This window comes from Perna viridis, chromosome 3 (assembly GCF_037379345.1).
Source record: "Perna viridis isolate PV_CMFRI_1.1 ecotype Kerala chromosome 3, ASM3737934v1, whole genome shotgun sequence".
NCBI lineage: Eukaryota > Metazoa > Mollusca > Bivalvia > Mytilida > Mytilidae > Perna > Perna viridis.
Genome location: NC_142447.1, coordinates 44051075 through 44073587, shown reverse-complemented (window position 1 = coordinate 44073587; position 22513 = coordinate 44051075). Strand labels below are relative to the sequence as shown.

General features: G+C 31.8%; 1 pseudogene across 1 annotated transcript in view; it reads right to left on the bottom strand.

The window, feature by feature from the left end:
* The window catches only part of LOC148622398 (uncharacterized), a 28109-nt pseudogene extending 6468 nt beyond the window's left edge, over positions 1-21641 (bottom strand). The window contains exons 1-7 of the transcript XR_015920889.1: positions 21605-21641; positions 20568-20664; positions 11090-11269; positions 10534-10772; positions 5100-5271; positions 2441-2618; positions 1550-1661 (exon numbers count right to left, since the gene is read on the bottom strand). The product of XR_015920889.1 is annotated as an uncharacterized LOC148622398 (transcript). The remainder of the gene's footprint in view (positions 1-1549; positions 1662-2440; positions 2619-5099; positions 5272-10533; positions 10773-11089; positions 11270-20567; positions 20665-21604) is intronic.
* Between the last annotated feature and the right edge of the window lie 872 nt (positions 21642-22513).

Sequence of the window (22513 nt, the reverse complement as noted above, 5' to 3'; positions counted from 1 at the left end):
AAACCATAAATCTGTACTATCCTCTTTTGGTCTCTCTACCAAGGATGATAATTGTGATATACCATCTATGTACTGGATTCTTAAACTCCGCAAGAATCCATACAAACAACTTTACAAAGCTGAATCTGCAAAATGTACCACAAAACGTTTTTCAAAACTTTTATTTTTTATATTAACAGCTGTCAAAGAAGGTTTGTAGTCCTACCACAACACTTGTTACTCCCGTAGTGGTATTAATTCATTGTGAATCTTGAAAAATTGGAAAGATCTTTTGGAGATATTCAGTTCAAGACTATTATCAGAATACAATGGCATTAACACCTTTAATTTTTCAACACTTCATACTTCTATTCCCCATACTCAGTTAAAAAAAAGATGGTACACGTAGAAATCAATATATAGTTCTTGGTCAAGATTTCTCATAGTTTGAAATAATTCCAAACCATATATACGGAAGAAGATGTTTACAAAATGCTGTAATTTTTAATCGACACCATATTTGTCCAGTGTGATGGACGTGTTTTTCAAACGGTAGGCATTCCAATGAGAACAAATTGTGCTCCTTTACCTGCTGACATAGTTCTTCACTATTATGAGGATGACGTTATAACTGATCTGATACGAAAGAGAGAATATCGTTCAACTAGATCCTTTAATTTCAGTTTCCGCTTTATAGATGACGTATTATTTTTAAACAATCCTAACAATCTAATTTGGGGATTTAGTACATCACATCTACCCAAGAGAACTTGAAATAAAGGAAAATACAGACACTGTGAAATCGATGGTAGAGGAAAACTATTGACTAAACTTTACGACAAACGTTTATTCATTCAGAATTGTCAACTTTCCTTTCATCTGTGGCAACATCCCTTCAGAACGTTTATGGTCGTCATCATGAACTCTTGGATCATTATTGTGGATCCATCTGCATCTTCACTGCCTATTTGCGCAACGTGTCATAGTTATTCTTTCCCCTTTTTCTACCATTTACTTGACTTTTTATGAGAAAATCGGCGAGTGTTTCTAGAAAAGCAGAGGACGTTTACACTACCGGTGCACCAGGTCCATGCTCCCAGCTTTTAGTGGAGTCTGAGTTGTTCGTTTACTTTTTTTACTTTGTACGTATCATTTTGATTATTTTATATTCTTTGTTGTGTGTGTCGGTTTTCCATGTCTGGTCTTTATCCCTGAGTAACATTCTCTTGATTTCCCTTGATTACTCATTGTAACCTATTTTCGATTTGATAAACAAAGAACTGTCAACAATATTCAATAGACGTTCTTGATATTAAATATATGAGGACCCCATTAATGAATGTTAGTGAGTGGTGCATTTCAGCAGGAAAAAAAGTTATTATTACGGAAACTGGTCATTAATATATGTATTGTCTTGAATGGTCAATCAAATTGCTACATGACGCGTTCTCATTCGTAAAAGTGATTAAACTGAATGTTGATTAGTTTTTTTTTGCATTCTAGATGCAATGCAAAGTAAGTTTATACTGTTAACTTGTCTTACATCGTATGGGTTACAATTTTAACTTACAAATTGTTGTTTCTTTATTACAGTTTCCATACAACTCTTTAATCCTTCCGAAGCTTCAGAATCAAAGCTAATGCCAAACAAAAGTGATGCTTTCACTCTTAATGTCTTTCTCCTGGAATAATATATTTAGATCGTTATGCTTAAAATGCTTCATGAAGAATTACATTTGTCATTGATAATGACTCTTATTGATAAAAACCAAAGATAAACCAAGATCAGATATCTTAGTCTAATATAAATTTTTCTAGTGCACAATCGAAAGAGTAATCAAGGGAATCAAGATTCTGGCATAAATTAAAAGAATGTAGTCCAGGCAAACAGACACATAACAAAGAACATTAAGTTAATCAAAATAATACGTTTAAAGAAATAAAATTAAATGAGCAACTTTGACTCCACTACAGTTAAAGACCAGACAGTCAAAGTTTTTTTGGGTTTTTTTTACCAATTACATAATTATGATTCCTATTTGACTTTTCTTTCTTATTAGTAAGGATATGCTGTTCTGGTTAAGAACACTGTTTTTTTTATTTTGAAGTTGTTCCCTTGATGCGTTATACATTATAAGTATCAATATCTATGACCACAATTAATCAAAGGGGAACTGCGTTCAGGGGTTTATAACGAATCCAACCTACATTCTTCCTTTCTGCTATACTAAAAGTAATTTTTTTAATTTATCTAAACATTATATGTAAATTTACACAGCAATGTTTAAATATATAGATGAAATTGAATACATCAGCGATATATTTTGACGAAAAGTTTCATTTAGTATGTTCCTCTAACATTTTCTTAGAAATTCTAGCGTTTTCAGAGAATTTCTTATAAATAGAAACATAACTAATAAGTGAGAAAATACGTTAACTGAGTCGGACCTAAGATACTTACAACCATTCTTCTTTACTTAAGTAATAGGTGTTGTCCAAACAATCGGATATGAGGTCAGCCAGTTTTCCAGATCCTTTAATAACTAATATGGGTATTTCATGAATTAGAATCTTTTCAACGAGAGTTGATGTTTCACGGCCACCTTCAGCAACGATCACTAAAACAGGCATTTTCAGCTCTGTAACGAAAGTATGTCGATCTAAGGATTGTGTTCTCTAATTTATATGTTTAAATTTTAAAGAAAAATTGAAAAATAATATAAACAATATGAATGAGATTTAATTGAAAAATGATCATTTTTGCTTAAATCGTTAATTATACGTTTATGTTTGAAGACGCCGTATTCAGTCATGTGTCACTCAAATAATCTTTTTATTGGATAGAACTAATGTCTTGATGTAAAAATATTTGATATTATTTTTAAATATTGTTAACACTAATGAAATCCCTTAATCCAAAGCACTGACAGGGGATGAACTTCAAATTCAATTTGTGTTAATGTTATTTGTGAATCGACTTGAATTTTTTTCAATTTTTACATTTCAGTATTCCGTATTTTTTTAACTTCAAAGCTTATAATTAAAAAAAAAACTAATGTTTTAACGATACAAATTATTAAGACAATCTAGAACATTGTTTTTTTTTCTTTTCTGTTTTACTGTAAAGATGTACGATGTTTATTACTTGAAAAGTAATACCACTTTCATATTTAATGCATTTTCTGATACGTTGTGAATACAAATTCTTGATAAGGCTTATCAGTAGGAGATAACATAATAAACTTAAAGCTATGCTTTTTTTCTTGTTTTTGTTTTTTTTTATGCACTTTAATTGCGATTTAAAAACATCTATTCGTTCACTCGCATGTAAAGTGAATACAGCGTCCTATATATTAAATAAACCAATGGTCTAGCCATTCGATACGAGACTGCAAATGTTCAAAAATAGTGAATTCCTTCGAAATTTGTAAAATTTATTTAGCTCTGACAGTGTAGTCTGTGCTGTTGTAAATGTCATGAGGTTCGAATCCTTGGCGGAATTAACTTAAATTAATTCAAATGTTACATCGATTTCAAAGTGTGGATAAATAAAAAATGTCATTGCATCAATATCAGGTGCCAATTGTCTTCTCTCTAAATAAATTAGAAATCAGCATTTATTAGGTAACAATCACACGATAAAATAACTTCAGATAATAATCGAACAAATGTCAACCTATGAAAGAGATCCAAATTTATTTTCTTTCAGACGACCACGACCAATTTCAAAGTGAATTGGTACACGACCTGCAAAAAGAGATAAATCGATAACAGCTCTAATAATTTCTCTAGTTCTCGACTTTCAGTAAAATGTGCGGATATTCAAAAGTGCATTAAAGACATTTGTATTCTACAAAAAGTTAGTCAAGTTTTGAACGTTATCTGCATCATCACTTCCATAGATTAAAAAACAAAGGGTCAAGACAGAACTTTAAGGTACGCCTGTTTGTAGAAGGGGTAATATTGAATGAAGAACGGACAGCATCCCATTAGATAATATATTTTTAATCCAAAGCACTGACAGGGGATGAACTTCAAATTCAATTTGTGTTAATGTTATTTGTGAATCGACTTGAATTTTTTCAATTTTTACATTTCAGAATTCCGTATTTTTTTTTAACTTTAAAGCTTATAATTAAAAAAAAAACTAATATTATAACGATACAAATTATTAAGACAATCTAGAACATTGGTTTTTTTTTTCTTTTCTGTTTTACTTTAAAGATGTACGATGTTTATTACTTGAAAAGTAATACCACTTTCATATTTAATGCATTTTCTGATACGTTGTGAATACAAATTCTTGATAAGGCTTATCAGTAGGAGATAACATAATAAACTTAAAACCATGCTTTTTTTTTTTTTTTTTTTGTTTTTTTTATGTGTATTTTTTTTTTATTTAAATTTAATCTAATTTATTTTCCTTGTCTAGTCTCTATCCTTAGAATATTTTCTTTTGATTTGCGCTCAAATCATGGTTCCCTAGAAATATTATAATATTTTGTATTGATTCTTATTTTTGTAGTTTTAATAAATTTCGTCACAGGTTGTTTTTAGCAAGATATGACATAATTAAGAGTCATGTTCTCTGATTTTCTACGCCTAATTATTTTAAAAAATCTTACTTTTCTGTGATACCGCAGGAATTTATGGTAGACCATTTTGTCTTTTATGAGTGGCCTGTTCGTTTGTGCTCTTACATAAATTGCTTTTACAAATGTTGCTATATTAAAATAATTCTTAATCGATTCTTCCAGGTTTTAGTGGATCCGGGGTTGCTCATTAACTAATGTTTTGTTCATGTTATTTTGGCTATTTCGTGTTTTTTTAGACCTGATCGATACAAACGTTTTCATTTTCTAATTGGGGCCTAGCGGTTTTAAAAATTCGGTCCATAGTGGATTCAGGCCCTGATTGTTTACCCAAACATTCACCAAATAGCAAAAAATTGCATGATGTCCAACAACCCTTGATCCGCCATTACGTTCTTGTTGTTGAAGGCACAGATAAACATGTCATGGGTTTGTGCTTTGCCACATAAAATGTTTCAAGTACAATAGCAGTTTAGCGGAAAGTAGGTTTACCCGTTAAGGCTAAATAGTTTGGCATAAACTACTAACTATTTTTTCGTCCAAGTTCCACAAATGGCATATACTCCTCAGATATTTCATGAAGCAAATCAATATATGTATCGTCAGTTAGTTTCAGATATTTTAAACAAGTTTTGCAACATTGTTCCCCTGGTTTGCATTCCTTCTGATGTGTCAATTCATCCCTTTCATTGTTGTTGCTCTAAAATATATTTTTAAAAAAGAACTCTTGACAAGTTCAATATAATAATCTTAATGATAACAATAACTTATAATTGCTTTTATTTTTGTAAAAAGGATTTATGTCATACTCATAACAAACACTAATGTGTTTTAATCTATCAGTAAATCATAATTTCCTTAATGCCCTTTTTTTGGTGTCAACTTAGAATTTTGATTATATATCGACTTTGTAAAATGAATGGATTGAATTAGTCAGTTTGACAGTTTCTTTACAAAACTTTATTTCTACTCCTAACTAGTACATCTCCAATTTAAGCTGTCAAAAAAGTCCTTCCCATTTTGCCTCTATCTAGGTAGTAATATTGTATCGAAAGAGGTGTAACAATTTTTGTACATTTGCCCAAAGCATTGATGATTTCAGTGTGGTAGATTGGGTTACTGATAAAACTACAAATGTAATTTTCTTTAATTGGAGTGGAGGGAGAAGATATGCACTTTAATTGCAAATTAAAAAAATCTATTCTTTCACTCGCATGTAAAGTGAATACAGCGTCCTATATATTAGATAAACCAATGGTCTAGTCATTCGATACGAGACTGCAAATGTTCAAAAATAGTGAATTCCTTCGAAATTTTTAAAACATATTTAGCTCTGACAGTGCAGTCTGTGCTGTTGTGAATGTCATGAGGTTCGAATCCTTGGGGGAATTAACTTAAATTTATTCAAATATTACATCGAATTCAAAGTGTGGATAAATCAAAAATGTCATTGCATCAATATCAGGTGCCAATTGTCTTCGCCTTAAGAAAATTAGGAATCAGCATTTATTAGGTAACAATCACACGATAAAATAACTTCAGATAATAATCGAACAAATGTCAACCTATGAAAGAGATCCAAATTTATTTTCTTTCAGACGACCACGACCAATTTCAAAGTGAATTGGTACACGACCTGCAGAAAGAGATAAATCGATAACAGCTCTAATAATTTCTCTAGTTCTCGACTTTCAGTAAAATGTGCGGATATTCAAAAGTGCATTAAAGACATTTGTATTCTACAAAAAAGATAGTCAAGTTTTGAACGTTATCTGCATCATCACTTCCATAGATTAAAACACAAAGGGTCAAGACAGAACTTTAAGGTACGCCTGTTTGTAGAAGGGGTGATATTGAATGAAGAACAGACAGAATCCCATTAGATAATATATTTTTAAACCTAAAGTGGAAACTATTTATAGAATGAGAAAACGATTATTTTCTAATAACTTTCATTATAATATAATTAAAGAACAAAAAGTATCCAATCACACCTTCAGTCTGGAGACCATCTATTCCAGTACAAAAATTCTGACTATTTCAAAAATAATCAAACCATGTTCCATCATCTTAAATGATATATTTGACTACAACAATGACGAACCACATTGTACTACTACTAAATGTGGTAATAAAAATTGCAAAACATGCAACATTCTTATAACCAACAATTACTTCTCTAGTTCTCTTACAAACAAAACCTTCTATACAAAAAGTCACGATGACTTAAGTTGCAAATCAACAAACTTAGTATATGGATTAGAAAGCAACTTATGCAGTCTAATGAATGTCGGTGAAACACAAGACCGACTAAACAAAGGAATGTGCGGTCATCCTTTGGGAATACATACCACAAAATTCCCCACAGTTTATCAACATTTCAATCAACAAGATCATTCAATCCTCTCCATGAAAGTTCGTATTTTAGAAAATTACCATCCTACGAACAGTCTCGTTCTAAGTAAAAACTATCGTAAGGAAAGAGAGGAATACTGGATACGTAGACTAGGTACTGCAATACCTTACGGGTGCAATCACAGCATCAAAAGTAAAGGAAATCTTTCAAGCCAATATAACAAAAGCATAAATATGATGAATTTATTTGACCAAACTCCAAGACGGGAAGGAGTCATGGCCATTGCCATTATACCTCACCTAAGTTACATGATGTCTCAATAGACGGTCTCCTTCCCTTCATACAAAACCTTTGTGGACTTCATCGCATTAGAACCAAGCTTTATTCTTACTCTATTACACTCCCTTTACAAAACAAGTCTAGACACTCCTGTTACCGACCCTATCTCATCATTATACAGACTTGTTGCCATCATTTTAAATATTGGTTTCCACAGACTCTTTAAATCAGTTTGTGTGAAAAGTCAGGATGAAGAAAAACGATCATTTCCTCCACTACCGTTTGTCAACAAAGGTATAGATGCAATTAATTTTGCTAACATCTTCCATTACAAAAACGTTACCAACAAAATTCCCCCATATTTCAAAGACAAATTCATACCAATTATTTCATATTCCTATACTTTTCCCATTGCATCAAAAGTTTCAATTACAAAAGCCTATTGCAGAACTTCGAGATTGAAGACTTCGAGGCTAAACCACCCGACTGTTCTTGCAAAAACTCTCCATTGAAATATGATCCTTCCGGTAATGTCGTCACAGGAGATTTGAAAACGAATCTCTGCGTAATGTCCTTTCTAAAGGTTCCAAAAATCGCACTCCATCAATTGGAATTACAACTTTAAAGTTCTTATGGAGGCCATTGCGGACTTCGCAAGAAAATGGATAAAAAAATTGATTCCATGTCAGAGGAATTAAAGGCCGTGAGGTCTTTAATTTTGAAACAAATGAAAGTGTTAAGTAGACCAATGAGTGCCAAGTTTTCAAAGACCTCGATGTAGCAAAAACATTGTCTTCTATACATGACATGTTTTCGAACCAGCCGATAAAGCTCAAAACAACATTGTTTTTGTCTGCAAACCGTTTTATATTCAATATTTATTATCAGAGGTAGACGTAGAAAATAATAGCATTGATAAGACCTACACTGCTACCACATTCTCCAAAGAAGAAATTATGGAAAACCACAAATCTGTGCTATCCTCTTTTAGTCTCTCTACCAAGGACGATGACTGTGATTTACCGTCTATGTATTGGATTCATATCCTACACAAGAATCCATACAAACAGCGTTATATAGCTGGACCAACAAACCTCTTTCAAAACTTTTAACTTAAATACTCACAGCTGTCAAAGATGGTTTGCAGTCCTACCAAAACCCTTGTTACTTCCGTAGTGGTATTAATTCAATGTGGATCCTGAAAAATTCGAAAGATCTTTTGGTGACAATCAGTTCAAGACTATTATCAGAATATAATAACATTAAAACCTATGATTTTTCAACACTGTAAACTTCTATTCCACAACCTCAGTTACAAGACCAACTTATCAACATTATACATCGTTGTTTTTTCCAAAAAGATAGTACACCTAGATACAAATATATATATCTAGGTAGATATTACTTATACTTTGTAAGAAATAATTCCAAATCATCTTCCAAATATACAGAAGATACTGGAATTTTCAATCGACATCTTATGTGTTCAGTGTGGTGGACGCGTTTTTCAACAAACGGTCGGCATTCCAATGGGAACAAATTGTGCTCCTTTACTTGCTGACCAATTCCTTCACTCTTATGAGGCTGACTTTATAGCTGATCTGATCCAAAAGAAAAAGATCGTTTAGCTAGATCATTTGATCTCAGTTTCCTCTATATAGTTGACCTATTATCTTTAAACAATTCTAATTTTGATACATCGCATCTTCCCAAAAGAACTTGAGATAAAGAATACTACAGACACTGTGAAGTCAGCTTTATATCTTGACCTACACTTAGAAATCGATGGGAAAGGAAACCTATTGACCAAACTTTACGACAAACGTGATGACTTTTAATTCAAATTTGTCAACTTTCCTTTCATCTGTGGCAACATCCCTGCACCTGCGTATGGAGTGTTCAAATCACAACTCATATGTCATGCCAGAGCTTGCCGAGACTACGCAGACTTTTTGTATCACGCTAGAATTCCATCAAATAGGCTCCTGGTGCACGGTTTTGTTGCTACAAGATTGAAGTCATCACTACAAAAAAATTTATGGTCGTCATGAACTCGTGGTTCGTTACGATGTATCCATCTGCGCCATGAAAACTGATTTGTTCAACGTATCATAGTTTTCCTTTCCTCTTTCGTCTACCCCGGACTTGATGACTTTTTATGAGCAACTCGGCGAGTGTTTCTAGAAAAGCAAAGGATGCTTACTTTACCGATGCACTTGGTCCATGCTCCCATTTTTTAGTGGAGTCCGAGTTGCTCATTTATTTTTGTTACTTTGTATGTATGATTTTGGTTACTTTATGTTGTTTGTTGGGTTTGTTTTCCATGTCTGGTCTTTGTCCCTGGATTACATTCTTTTGATTACCGTTATAACCTTAGTTCCATTGATTATTTTTTTCTATCAGATGGCGAAGAATACAATGACCATGAATAAATCAATTGATATTGAGCATACACATTGAACGAAACAAATGCTTAAAATATTTCTGTTCTCCTATTTTCAAATTCTAGCACATTTGATCCAGTTTTCAAGTTCACACAATAGTTTTCAAGTGCATATACCGGATAATACTATTTGTTATATAATACTGACTTTGTTGTTCATGTAAGATCATCAGTTTTTGGCTTTTCTGCAAAGTTATTTTAAAAATAGAAGTTTGAATTAAATCTGAAAACTAAATACCTTATTTTCAATAAAATCAGAAACTATTACTTAAACTTTACTTTAAAATAATCTATTCTTTTATTTGACTGTTGAAAAAAAGGCATCTAGGTAAAATACACTAGAAAACTTCAAGTATGCAGCTGAGTTTTTATATTCTAACTAAAACAAAGTTATAGCTGTGTTTGTTTTTAATCGTATTGATTTCTGTGAGTTTGAAGTTAAAGCCCTGTTCCGAATTTTAGTTTTTGTCTTTTTCGTGAAATCTAAAATAAGTGTTTATAGATGCTGCAATTCTATTTGAGAGTGAAACAAGCTGTAATAAATGTTACAAGAAAATAACATAAATAGATAAAATAAATGTTGCAAGAACGAGGCTTCATAAGATGAAATAGCAAACAATAGCACTTTTATGGTTTAATTTAAAGCAACTAAATTCAATTGGAGATATCGCCACTTTTTTCAGATAATATTATTTAGTTAGTTCTTCTCAAAATTTGAGAAAAAGTGTAAAAGTTTTTTTTTCTTTTCTTTTGTGTTTGTTTGTTTGTTTGTTTGTTTACATTAATTGAAAAGTATAAAAACAAAGCTTATAGGTATAATTTACTCTTAACTTACATTAGATTTGGATTACAAAAATACAAATAACTATTTAGAGTGAACTTACAGATTTGATTTCAACCAACCAAATCGTTTCCTTTTTTCCACTGCTTTCAGTATTTCCATCCGTTTCATTGGGTTTCTTTTCTCCGCTTTTTTCCGTAGTCTCATCATTTTTCTGTTCACTACCTGTATCCCCATTCATATTTTCTGTCTTTTTTTCCTCCAATACTTCATAATTTTTCACTGCTTCCTTAACTACATGACTTATTTTTCCATTTGATCCATAGCTAATGATCAGGCATTCTAAAACAAATAATCACATTCAAAACTATCGTAGATATAGAAATGCTAAATAAGAAGCTTATACATATGTTTTAATGTCAGCGCAGTACTAGTCTTTGTTAAATGTTCTGAATCGAAATTAAATTATTTAAAATAATTTGTATCCTTTTTTGTTGGATAATATTTTGAATGCATTGAAGACTTGTTTGTAAAGCTATTTATAAAACCCAATGGAAATGAATGGAAAACAACGACCATCCAGATAATACTAGCAATCAGATAATACAATCGGAAATTACGACAATTAGGATTGACTAGAAACTTTGAATGATGCTTACTGTTTGCTCCTTTAGCGGTATTTGTCAAACCTAACTGGAGAACTTGGGTCAACCATGGCTTTGGTACAAATCTGCTGGAATCTCCGATAGTGGACAGTACCAGTCTTGGGTTTTCACCATTCGTCCAATGAATCAGGCTTTTTTTTATGTTTTGCAAGAATCGTCTGTCCATTATAAACCCTAAGAAAAATTTCGAGAGAGAAACATTCTTTCAGTAAGTATTGTTCGCTGATAGTAATATCGTTGTACACAATTCCAAATACTTTCGATTCGAACTTAAGGTATAATTTAAGATAGATCATGATTAATATTTGTGTCGATAGATTTACCTATTTTATCTCAGAGACAATATATTATGAAGAGTACTAAGAAACTAAAAAAAGATGTAACTGAACTTATTTTGGACAATAAAGCCGATGTTACAGAAAATTTGGGGACCTTTCACTATTTTCCTATTAGTTAAAAATACGTGTCTATTGAATCGTTTAAAAATAATAATAAAGAAAGATTATTGATCTAACATATTTTAATTTTTTTTTTGTGTTTGTCTTGTTATTTTCAAAATATCCTGTTACATTCTTGATAACAGTTTTTACTCGCTATTCTTCCTTAAAAGTGGTTTTCTGAAAACATTTTCTTCCAATTATTTCTTTTTCAAACAAAATTTAAAGAGAGAGTTTTCTGTCGTCATATAAAATGATATTGAAATTAATTTTTAATGAGTCTAAACATGAACTTAAATCATTTCATGTGTATATGATCAAATAATGTATGTAATAAATCAGTAGTTTTATTATACAATAGTAGGCATAGATACTTCTTTATCCATGTAAAGATTGGTAAGTACTGTTTGTGATGTAGATTCTTTCCGACTTTTCAAACTTGTTAGATCGGAGCTCACAACAACAACAGAAAATATCTGCACATTCCATTTGCCAATGAAGGTTATGGTCAAATTGTCTCTATTTACTTCTATAGTAACACTAACACCAATGACCGTAACATTTTGAATATGAACAAGCAACGAGTTGTAGCGGCGTATGTTGAGGTTTCTCTAATTTGTTTCAGTTCCAAATTGTCTTTTATTACAACCTCTCTTTGTATGTCATCACTGGTGATTTGAACACTATTTTAAATGGGAATCACCGAAAAGTGATATCTCATTGATCAAAGTTAAAAAAAAAACTATAACAAGTAAGCTGGTCCATAATTTTTAAATTTTAATGGACGCAGTTGAAGATAATGCAAGAGCTTGGATATATAAAGAGGAGAAATACAGTTCCGATCACTTCTAACCTCTCTTAAATTCTGTCAGAATATGTCAGGATTTCTGGGTCAGGACACATTTTGCCCTATTCCCTGACATATCCTGACAGAAACTGTCCTGGGTCATGACAAAGAAAATACGAACAGGTGTTCTAAACTGTCATGGCCCTGGACAGCTCCTGACACTAAATCCTTTTATTCTGTGAGACGTAATTTAGAACAGGAAGTCCGCGATTAATGAATGATACTGTGTGACTAATGTAAATTAGTTAATCCGATTAGGAAACAAATCTTGATTTCAAAATTTACATTGAATTTCAAATTATATATAGAGAGACCGTCGTGATCATCGTCCCACAATCACTCCATGCTCGATCGTTGCTCGTGTTCCAATTTTCGTCGATCACCGTCCAGTCACTCATCGTTCAAAAATTATCATTGTTTACATGTATATTTTTTACATTCTGTCATACAATTGTGATATTGATTAAGTCAAATTATTTAATTATAAAATTAAAGGTCTATGCTTCTGTTATAAGTGTAAAATTCGTAACAGATAACTTTCAGATGTTTGGTAATTCTCTTGAAGTCCAAAATTGACAAAGTACTTTTTGAGTGAAATCTAGCGCTACTTTTGATAACAAAGGGCCACAAATCATTCTCAAAATGTTAAAATTTACAATAGTCAATAGTCTTATATGTAGAATAAATGTAGAATCTAGAAATGTTAGTTTCATATTTTATTAGTGACTGTAACACCATTATTTTAGTAAAATTCTACAAAAGGTATGATTGCAGGCAGTTTTATTTTTCACGAGGGTCTAAAACTTTTGACTAAAATGCTTATTTTGTTAATAAAACTATCATGTGGGTGACTGCGACTCATTTATTTCTGTCAACATTCTACAAAAATGTCATATTCCAGCATAAGTATGAGTGCGCAATCTTTTAATTTCTATGATGGTCTAAATTTAATGACTAAAATGCTACTTTTTTCAATATAACTATCATATAGTTGCTAAGACACATTTATTCGAATCAAAATTCTTTCAAAAGTTCATATTCTTACAAAATGTAAAAATGCAAGCGCTTTTTGTATTTCCATGAGTGTTTTAAACTAATGACTAAAATGCAAATTTTTTTCAATATAAATATCATGTGGTGGCTGCGACCCATTAGTTTGAGTCAATATATTTTTTTATATTCTTGCAAAATGCATGAGCGCGAGCACTTTTAATTTCCATGAGTGTTTAAAACTGATGATTGAAATGCTAATTTTTTTAATATAACTTTCATGTAGTGGCTGCAACACCATTTTTTTAGTTAAAATCCTTAAAAATGTCATATTATTGCAAAATATATGTTTGCACACTTTCAATTGGTATGAGGGTTTAAAATTATTGATTAAAATGCTAAGTTTTTCATTATAAATCTTATATAGTGGCTGTTACATATAAATTCTAGTCAAAATTCATCACAAAAGTAATATTTTTGCAAAATGTATGAGTGCGAGCACTTTTAATTCCATCAGGGTCTTAAAATAATGGCTGAAATGCTAAATTTTTCATTATAACTATCATATGTTGGCTTCAACATATTAGTTTGAGTCACAATTCTTTACAAATGTCGTATTTTTGCAAAATGTATGAGTGTGCACACTTTTAATTTGCTTGAGGGTATAAAGTTATTGACTAAAATGCCATATACTTAAGTTGCAAATCAACAAACTTAATATATGGATTAGAATGCAACTTATTTGGTTTATTATATGTCGGAGAAACGCAAGAACGATTAAATAAAATAATGTGCGGTCATCGTTCGGTAATTAACTCCACCAAATTCCCCACAGTTTATCAACGCTTTAATCAACAAGATCATTCAATCCTCTCCATGTAAGTTCGTATTTTAGAAAAAAATTACCATCCTACGAACAGTCTCGTTCTAAGTAAAAACTATCGTAGGGAAAGAGAGGAATACTGGATACGCAGACTAGGTGCTGCAATACCTTACGGATGCAATGACAACATCAAAAGTATAGGAAATCTTTCAAGGCAATATAACAATAGCATAAATGTGATGACTTTATTTGACAAAAATCCAAGACGGGAAAGGAGTCATGGCCATCGCCATTATACGTCACCTAAGTTACATGATGTCTCCATAGATGGTCTCCTTCCTTTCATACAAAAACCTCTTAGACTTCATCATATTAGAACCAACCTTTACTCTATACCTCTCACTCTACTACACTCCCTTTACAAAACAAGTCTTGATACTCCTGTTTCTGACCCTACATCATTATACAGACTTGTTGCCATCATTTTGGATATTGGTTTCCACAGACTCTTTAAACCAGTTTGTGTGAAAAGTCAAGATAAAGAAAAACGATCATTTCTTCCACTACCGTTTGTCAACAAAGGTAAGATGCAATTAATTTGGCTAATATACTCCATCACAAAAATGTTACCAGCAAAATTCCCCCATACTTCAAAGACAAATCCATACCAATTATTTCATATTCCTATACTTCACCCGTCGCATCCAAAATTTTCAATTACAAAAGGCTATTGCAGAACCTCGAGATTGAAGACTTCAAGGCTAAACCACCTGACTGTTCTTGCAAAACCTCTCCATTCAAATATGGTCCTTCTGGTCACGTCGTTACGGGAGATTTAACCATTATCGAAAACGAATCTCTGCGTAATATCCTTTCTAAAGGTCCCAAGTACCGTGAACAACACTCCATAAATTTAAAGTTCTTATGGATGCTGTCGAGGACTATGGAAGAAAATGGATAAAACGAGAACAAGAAGACATTGATTCTCTGTCAGAGTGGTTAAAGGCCGTGAGGTCTTTAATTTTGAAACGAATGAAAGTTTTAAGTAGATCAATGAGTGCCAAGGCACATCAGTTTTCAAAGACCTCGATGTAGCAAAAACATTTTCTACTATACATGACAAATATGTTGTCGTACCAACATACAAAGCCCAAAACAACATTGTTTTTGTCTGCAAAACGTTTTATATCCAATGTTTATAATCAGAGGTAGACGTAGAAAATAAAAGCAGTGATAAGACCTATACTGCTACCACTCTCTCCAAAGTAGAGATTGTGGAAAACCATAAATCTGTGCTTTCCTCTTTTGGTCTCTCTACCAGGGACGATGATTGTGATTTATGTACTGGATTCCTAAACTTCACAAGAATCCATACAAACAATGTTTCATAGCTGGATCTGCAAAATGTACCACCGAACCTCTTTCAAAAAATTTAACGTCTATACTCACAACTGCCAAAGAGGGTCTGCAGTCCTACCACAACACTTGTAACTCCCGTAGTGGTATTAATTCAATGTGGATCCTGAAAAATTCGAAAGATCTTTTGGAGACAATCAGTTCAAGACTGAATATAATAGCATTAAAGCCTATGATTTTTCAACACTGCATACTTCTATTCCCCATACTCAGTTAAAATCCCGACTTAAAAACATTATACATCGATGTTTTTCCAAAAAAGATGGTACACTTAGATACAAATATATAGTTCTTGGTAGAGATTCCTCATACTTTATAAGAAATAATTCAAAATCATCTAATATCAAATATACAGAGGAAGATGGTTACAAAATGCTGGAATTTCTAATCGACAACATATTTGTCCAGTGTGGTGGACGTGTTTTTCAACAAACAGTCGGTATTCCAATGGGAACAAATTGTGCTCTTTTATATAGAAGACGTATTATCTTTAAACTATCCTAATTTCGGGGTCTAAAATTATCGACTAAAATGCTAAATGTTTCAATAGAACTATCATGTGGTGGCTGCAACATATTATTTTAAGACAAAAATATCATATTCTTGCAAAATGTATGAATGCGAGCACTTTTGATTTCCATGAGACTAATATATTTCAATCAAAATTCCTCAAATTGTCCTACTCTTTCGAATTGTATGAGTGTGAACACTTTAAAGTTCCATAAAGATCTAAAATTTCTGTATAACTGTTTAAAAATGTCAATATATATAGGAAATCTGTATCATACCGGTGTCTAGATCTTTAACCAAAAAAAATTCAGTCCTAATTCTGTAAAGTCAGGGGCGTAGCAAGTACGGCAGGCAATAATTTCTGTTGGTACTGCATGCCATACCTAAAAGTCGGGTAAAAAATTGAAAAAAAAATCAAGTTTAAACATAGCTTCTTTCTTCCCGTCGTACAAATCGGGATTCGGGTGCTACGCCTTTTTTCGTAATCACGTACAAGTATCGCATGCAATTCAGACAGATAAGTATTCCCGAGCTAATGACTGTCAGAATCTGTCAGGAACTCTTCTAATCCATGTATCTGTTCTACTTGAAACAGTTCCTGACAAATTATGACAGAGCTTGTGCGAAGTCCTCACAGACCCTAACAAGGTGTGTCGCGGGTCAGAACAGATTCTGACAGTTTAGACCTGTTCTATGACTGTGAATCCTGACAGGATCGAAGAGAGGTTAGAAGTGATCGCAACTGTAGGAACCAAAATTTGACTCACTGTCAGATTGGGTAAAACAGTTAGGTCTTTGGCACAACGTCACATTCCAAACCTCAAACACTGCATGAATGACCTAAATCAGTATTAGAAGAAGAAGCTGCAAAATGCCTCTCCTCTCTTCATGGAAGATATGTTGTTGTCTCTACAGCTAAAGCCTATGACAATATTTTTGTATGTTAAGCGTATTGCTTCGAATGATAAATAAAAGAGTTGTGCATAAAATATAATTCAAGAACTCCTAAATATAAAACGTTTAACAAGGATACAAAACTAGATAACTACAAGCCCTCGTTAAATATTCTGAAGTTGTCTGAGGACTAAACTTTTTTTTGGCTTCCAAATTACATAAAAATCTACACCAGCAAAAGTGCATAGCAGGATCATCTACTTGGTCACGAAAGAGCTGTCTGAAGGGTTCAACAAGATTTTGTCCGTAGTCAAGGAAGACAAAAAAATACTGAAGAACTGTTTACTCGCGTACTAGTATTAATCATGCATGGATTCTAAGAAAACTCTTAAGATCTTTTAAATAATCTTAAATCTGGCTTCTACTCGTTTGACTATTCAACTTTATATACAACAATGCCACAAAATGAATTGGAAACGCATGGAAAAATTCATCATCCGCATAGCATTTAACTATCTGTCTTTACATAAATCAGACAGGAGGCGAATCATGCATGTCAAAAACCCACGGAATTATTTTTTTTCCTGTTCAGATACAGTGACTGATCACATTGTCATTTGGTTGTTACATATTTTAGAAGAACAAATATATAGATTGTATATGTGGAATTATTTCGAGTTTTCCTTTTTTATTTATTTGGATTCGGTTGAACAAAGTGGAGGATGAATGTATGATTATTTCAAAAGTACAGATCTGAATACAGACAGGACCATCTGTATTTGAAAATTAGCATACGTAGACTGAAAAGTCAGTATTTATTCGGTGTTTTTTTCTAACAATGAATCACCGCTACCGTAGGCAATGTTAGATGGACTGGTACTTAACTGCAAGAAAATGTATTGCCATAGTCTATTGTTTAGGAAAAGTTGCTACACCTCCGCGTCATTTTAATACGCTCAATTTGACAAAAGTTGTCATCTCAGTATAAAATATATAGCGACCATTCTGTCTTCTTAAGACTCCACCGTAACCTTAAACCTAATCTCTAAAAAAATAGCCGACACATATTCTTGTTTTTTATATCCAGTCTGATTTATTTGGTGAACTGTGTGATCACTGTACTATGTTTGATATTTCAGAAATTTTATTGTTTCAACAAGAAAACTATTTCGAATTATTCAATTAATAAAAAAAATGTTTAATATACAAGTTATTGAAAATTATCCGTACACTTTTGCGCTAAATAGAGTACAAAATTTTACTGTTGCTACCACATTTGTTCAATGAAATGCAATGTTGAAAGCTACATCGGTAAGGTTGCCATGATCTAGCATCATAGTTGTCATGGATATCAGAAAATATCTCCTTCGCTGTCTAAAAGAAAGTTTTATTTCCGATATCCATATCTTATTGCAAAAAATACTCTGTCTCTAAAAAACTTATTAAACCTGATGGTTGTCTACAAATTAACTTTCTGTAGTTTTTACTTATATATTGTAATTTCTTCTTGAACTTGACGCACCTTCCCACCAATTAAAGTTCAATCTCGTGGCTTGAATTTAGATAATTTTTATATATTTAGTTCTTTTTATTTTGACTTATTTATTGTCCATATATTCTGCACTGTTTTGACTACTGATTTTACCGATTTTGACTGGCTGGAATCTCTTGCTGCCAACTTGTGTAGAAATATCCAGGAAATAATGAACCGTATTCAAAGCGGGATGTTTAGCGCTATATAAAACCTGGTTTTACCAACTTTTGATTTTGAAATGCCTGTACTAAATCATGACCATTGCGGCGTTTTCCAACTTTCCTGGTTTTACCCTGATATTGCCATTTGCTTTACGGACTTTCTTTTTGACAATGCCTGTTGACTTTCGCCTAGATTTTATCATTTTGGTAATTGTATTATTACTCCTCACGCATATACAGGTTTGGGCATATATAGTATACACAATCAGATAAAAAGGTTTAAAATAATTCGATCAGCGGGAATTTAATGAATTTAATGAACAGATCAATAAAAGATAGATATATTAAAACACTTGTCAATTGTCAAATTTTCCTAATGTTCAGGTAATTGTTATTTAAAGTAGTAGACCTGGGGTAAGGGAGGTCATCCAAATTGATTTTAGTCACTAGAGCGTTTGAATTACTCCCAATATGCAAGCTTTAAAGTGATACTGATGTTAAAGGGAAATAAATCCAAGAAAGTGTTCAACTTCTAGAATAAAAATGCCAGCCCCAGTAACTTAGTATTGATTTAATGTTTCAAATGGGTACATTGAAGAATAAATGTAATAAGGTGGGAAAACGTTTGAAATTATACCTTTGACTGCAAATCAATATTCCTTTAGATATGATATAAAAATTGAAATATTAAGTGATCTCTGTCATGAGACAGTACGGCTAACCAATAAGAGTGTCAGTTTATAACTCCTTAACCTTTAAGAGTTTAATAAAATACATTTCCTTTAATTCCTTATAAGACGTTAAGCTTTCTGTTTTCATTTGTTACTTTGTTCAGCATATGATTCTATCCAGCATTGAACTACGTTTAGCATATATGTTTGTCCCTTCGTGCAGAAGTATACATATTTGTGTTTTGAAATTAATTTGCAACTGTAGTTGACTCAAGCTGTGGCTGGAAATGCCCTTTCATCAATATAAGTCATCATAGTTTGATACTTCGTAACCTTATTCTATATTAACATTATTTTAGCCATAATGATTAATCATCAAAACAAATTTCAATGCCTTACCCTAATATCATTGAAACATTAAAAAAAACTACATTTTGAACTTTTCTGAACATTTGTTTATTGATTCGCATATGAATAATCCATGTACTATCAGTTTTTGTACGAAAATTGAATTTTGAATTTTTTTGCAAAATAGAGGTTTTTAAATAAGCCAACAGCTGAAAATGACCCCACCTTTTTGTTATTTTGTTACATTGAATGCTTAGTATCTCTTCTACAAAATGGAAAGAATAAAATTTGATTTTAAATCTGAAATATTAATCCTTTTAAAGTGTATTTGACTTAATATCCAGTTATTCATTCAAATATATTGTCAAATGATCCTTAAATACCAGATATGGTTCAGTTTGCCAATGATTCACAGTTAAAAATAACCCAATATTTTAGTCTTCATTGCTCAAAATCTGCACGGTGAAATTTCTTAAAAAACTGACATGTGATGCAGTTAGTGTAATGTCATGTACAAATTTAAAGAAAATTGAATCATGGGAAAACTTTGGGGTGCCCCAGGTCTACTACCTTAATAAAAAACGACCACATGTATCCCCCGAACTTTATGATTATAAGGTAAAAAAGAAAAAAATTGGCCATATTCCTGGTCAAACTCCTGATTAAAAGATCAAAGTCAGAATTTTATATAGAATTGGTTGTACCGGTTAAGCATAATAGTCAAAGCAAATCTATTACTATATTTCATATAAACAGTACATGAATCAAGATGAAAAAATATTCAACTGTATTGCAAAGTCAGTATTTATTAACTGGGTATCTTCAAAATTAAATTACTCACCTCATAGGGTTCCAATCTTGGTTTGAATCAAACGGTGTATGGATTGTCATGCATACCCAGGTTATGTAACTTATCTTGTGTAGAGGTACATTGCATTCTGTATTAATAAATGCATGTAGTTAGTAGATCTTGTGATATGTAAAAGACCGTTTAATATGTAAGCAAAATCAAGATATGTAAAACTGCATTGTCCAATGAACAATAACATTAAATTCAATTGGGTATAAAGTTGTTTCAGCCTTTTTTACTAAGTTTTGATGCCTTGCACGAAGATAACTGAATTCAATACATTTAACCTATAACGAAGCGTTTTACGTTGAAAGACATTCTAGTTATATAGAACATATGATTATTATATTAAGTGAAGAAAACTGGTTAGTTTCATTTTGCCCATTAATGTCCTCACAATATGTATTTTTAATGGAATTGATTACTTCATATTTTGCTGATCTATGATAATCTCCTCTACGTTCAAAACAAAAACAAATCTTGTTAGACTGATTAATAGCATTTCTCAAGTGTAAGAAAGATGACATGTTTATAATTGTAGGACATTTTTGAAAACAAATAACAAGTACATGTACAAACACTAGAAATAATAACGAATCCTTCTGTATTGTACTATATATACTTTTTGATGAGAAAAATAAAGCCTATAATAGATTATATAACAAAGAGTGTATTTAAAGCGAAAAATAGATTTGTCCTTATCACCAATTTAATCCAGCTATACATAAATGTGACTAGATTGTCTATCTGTCAAACAATAATAAGTAGTGACCTGTCTGAATCATTATTTCCAAAAGTGACATATATCCCAAATACACAAGGCTTTTAACTGTTATAGATTCTAAGAACTTGTCCTGTCTACACATCTTTTTGATATAAAAAAAAAGTAATACATAAATGTAAACATTACAGCAAAAGTACCTGTTTATTAAAACCGTAAAAAATTAATACAATTACCTATACAATATGTATATAATAACATGTAATTACAAAATACGTGTTTCTCCTGCATAAATGACGATTCTTACTAGATCTTGCTCTATAAATCCACATGAATTATGTGAAATCATCTATACAAGCAAACATAAAACAGATTAAAATAGTGCATATTAAAATCTGTTACATTTATTACATCTCCGGACTGTTTAAGTGATTTAACAGGCAAAACATATTACACAATAAATCGTTTGAGCTTCTGGACTTCTCTACAGGAAACGTAATTACTGGATTAAGGAGCTAGGTACTGCAATGCCATACGGCTACATGCAATGTGAACATCAAAAGTAAAATGTGCCAATATACTGAGGCCAATTTTACGTGACTTTTTAACACTCATTTAAAAACTAAGAACCCTCATGGTTGTAAACGACATAAACCACCCAATGCTCAAAAATCCTCAAAGTCAATGTCATTGTCATTAATTTTTACGACCTTTTTCGTCACCATACTCTTAGAATACCTAAAATTCAAACCCTCAGATTCCATCAAGTTTTGAAGAAAATTACCAAACTGTCGAAATGCTAATAAATTCATTACTATATATTTATATCGAGAAGCATGATGATTGCGGCAAATGTCATAACACATGAAGGGCATATGTTTTGAAATATTTTATTGAAAATAATATGATAAATGGGAGATGAATTGATCCAAGGAACTCTTCTTACTTGTAGTAGGCATAACATTGTTGTGTCAAGTTATACAGATGCAATAATTAAATAACGTAATTATATTTATTATACTGTACAAATGAACAATGTTAAAAGACCTATCGTGTCAAATTAAATGAAAAAAAAGATAAGTGCCTTCTGTCGGATTGTATTAGTTTAATTACCTGTTATCTTCGATCTTGTGTTTTTTCGTATTTATTTGGACGTCTTAATGGCGAGAAATGTATTTAAAAGGCTCTTTTTCAATGCATTGTTTCCTCGTAATGA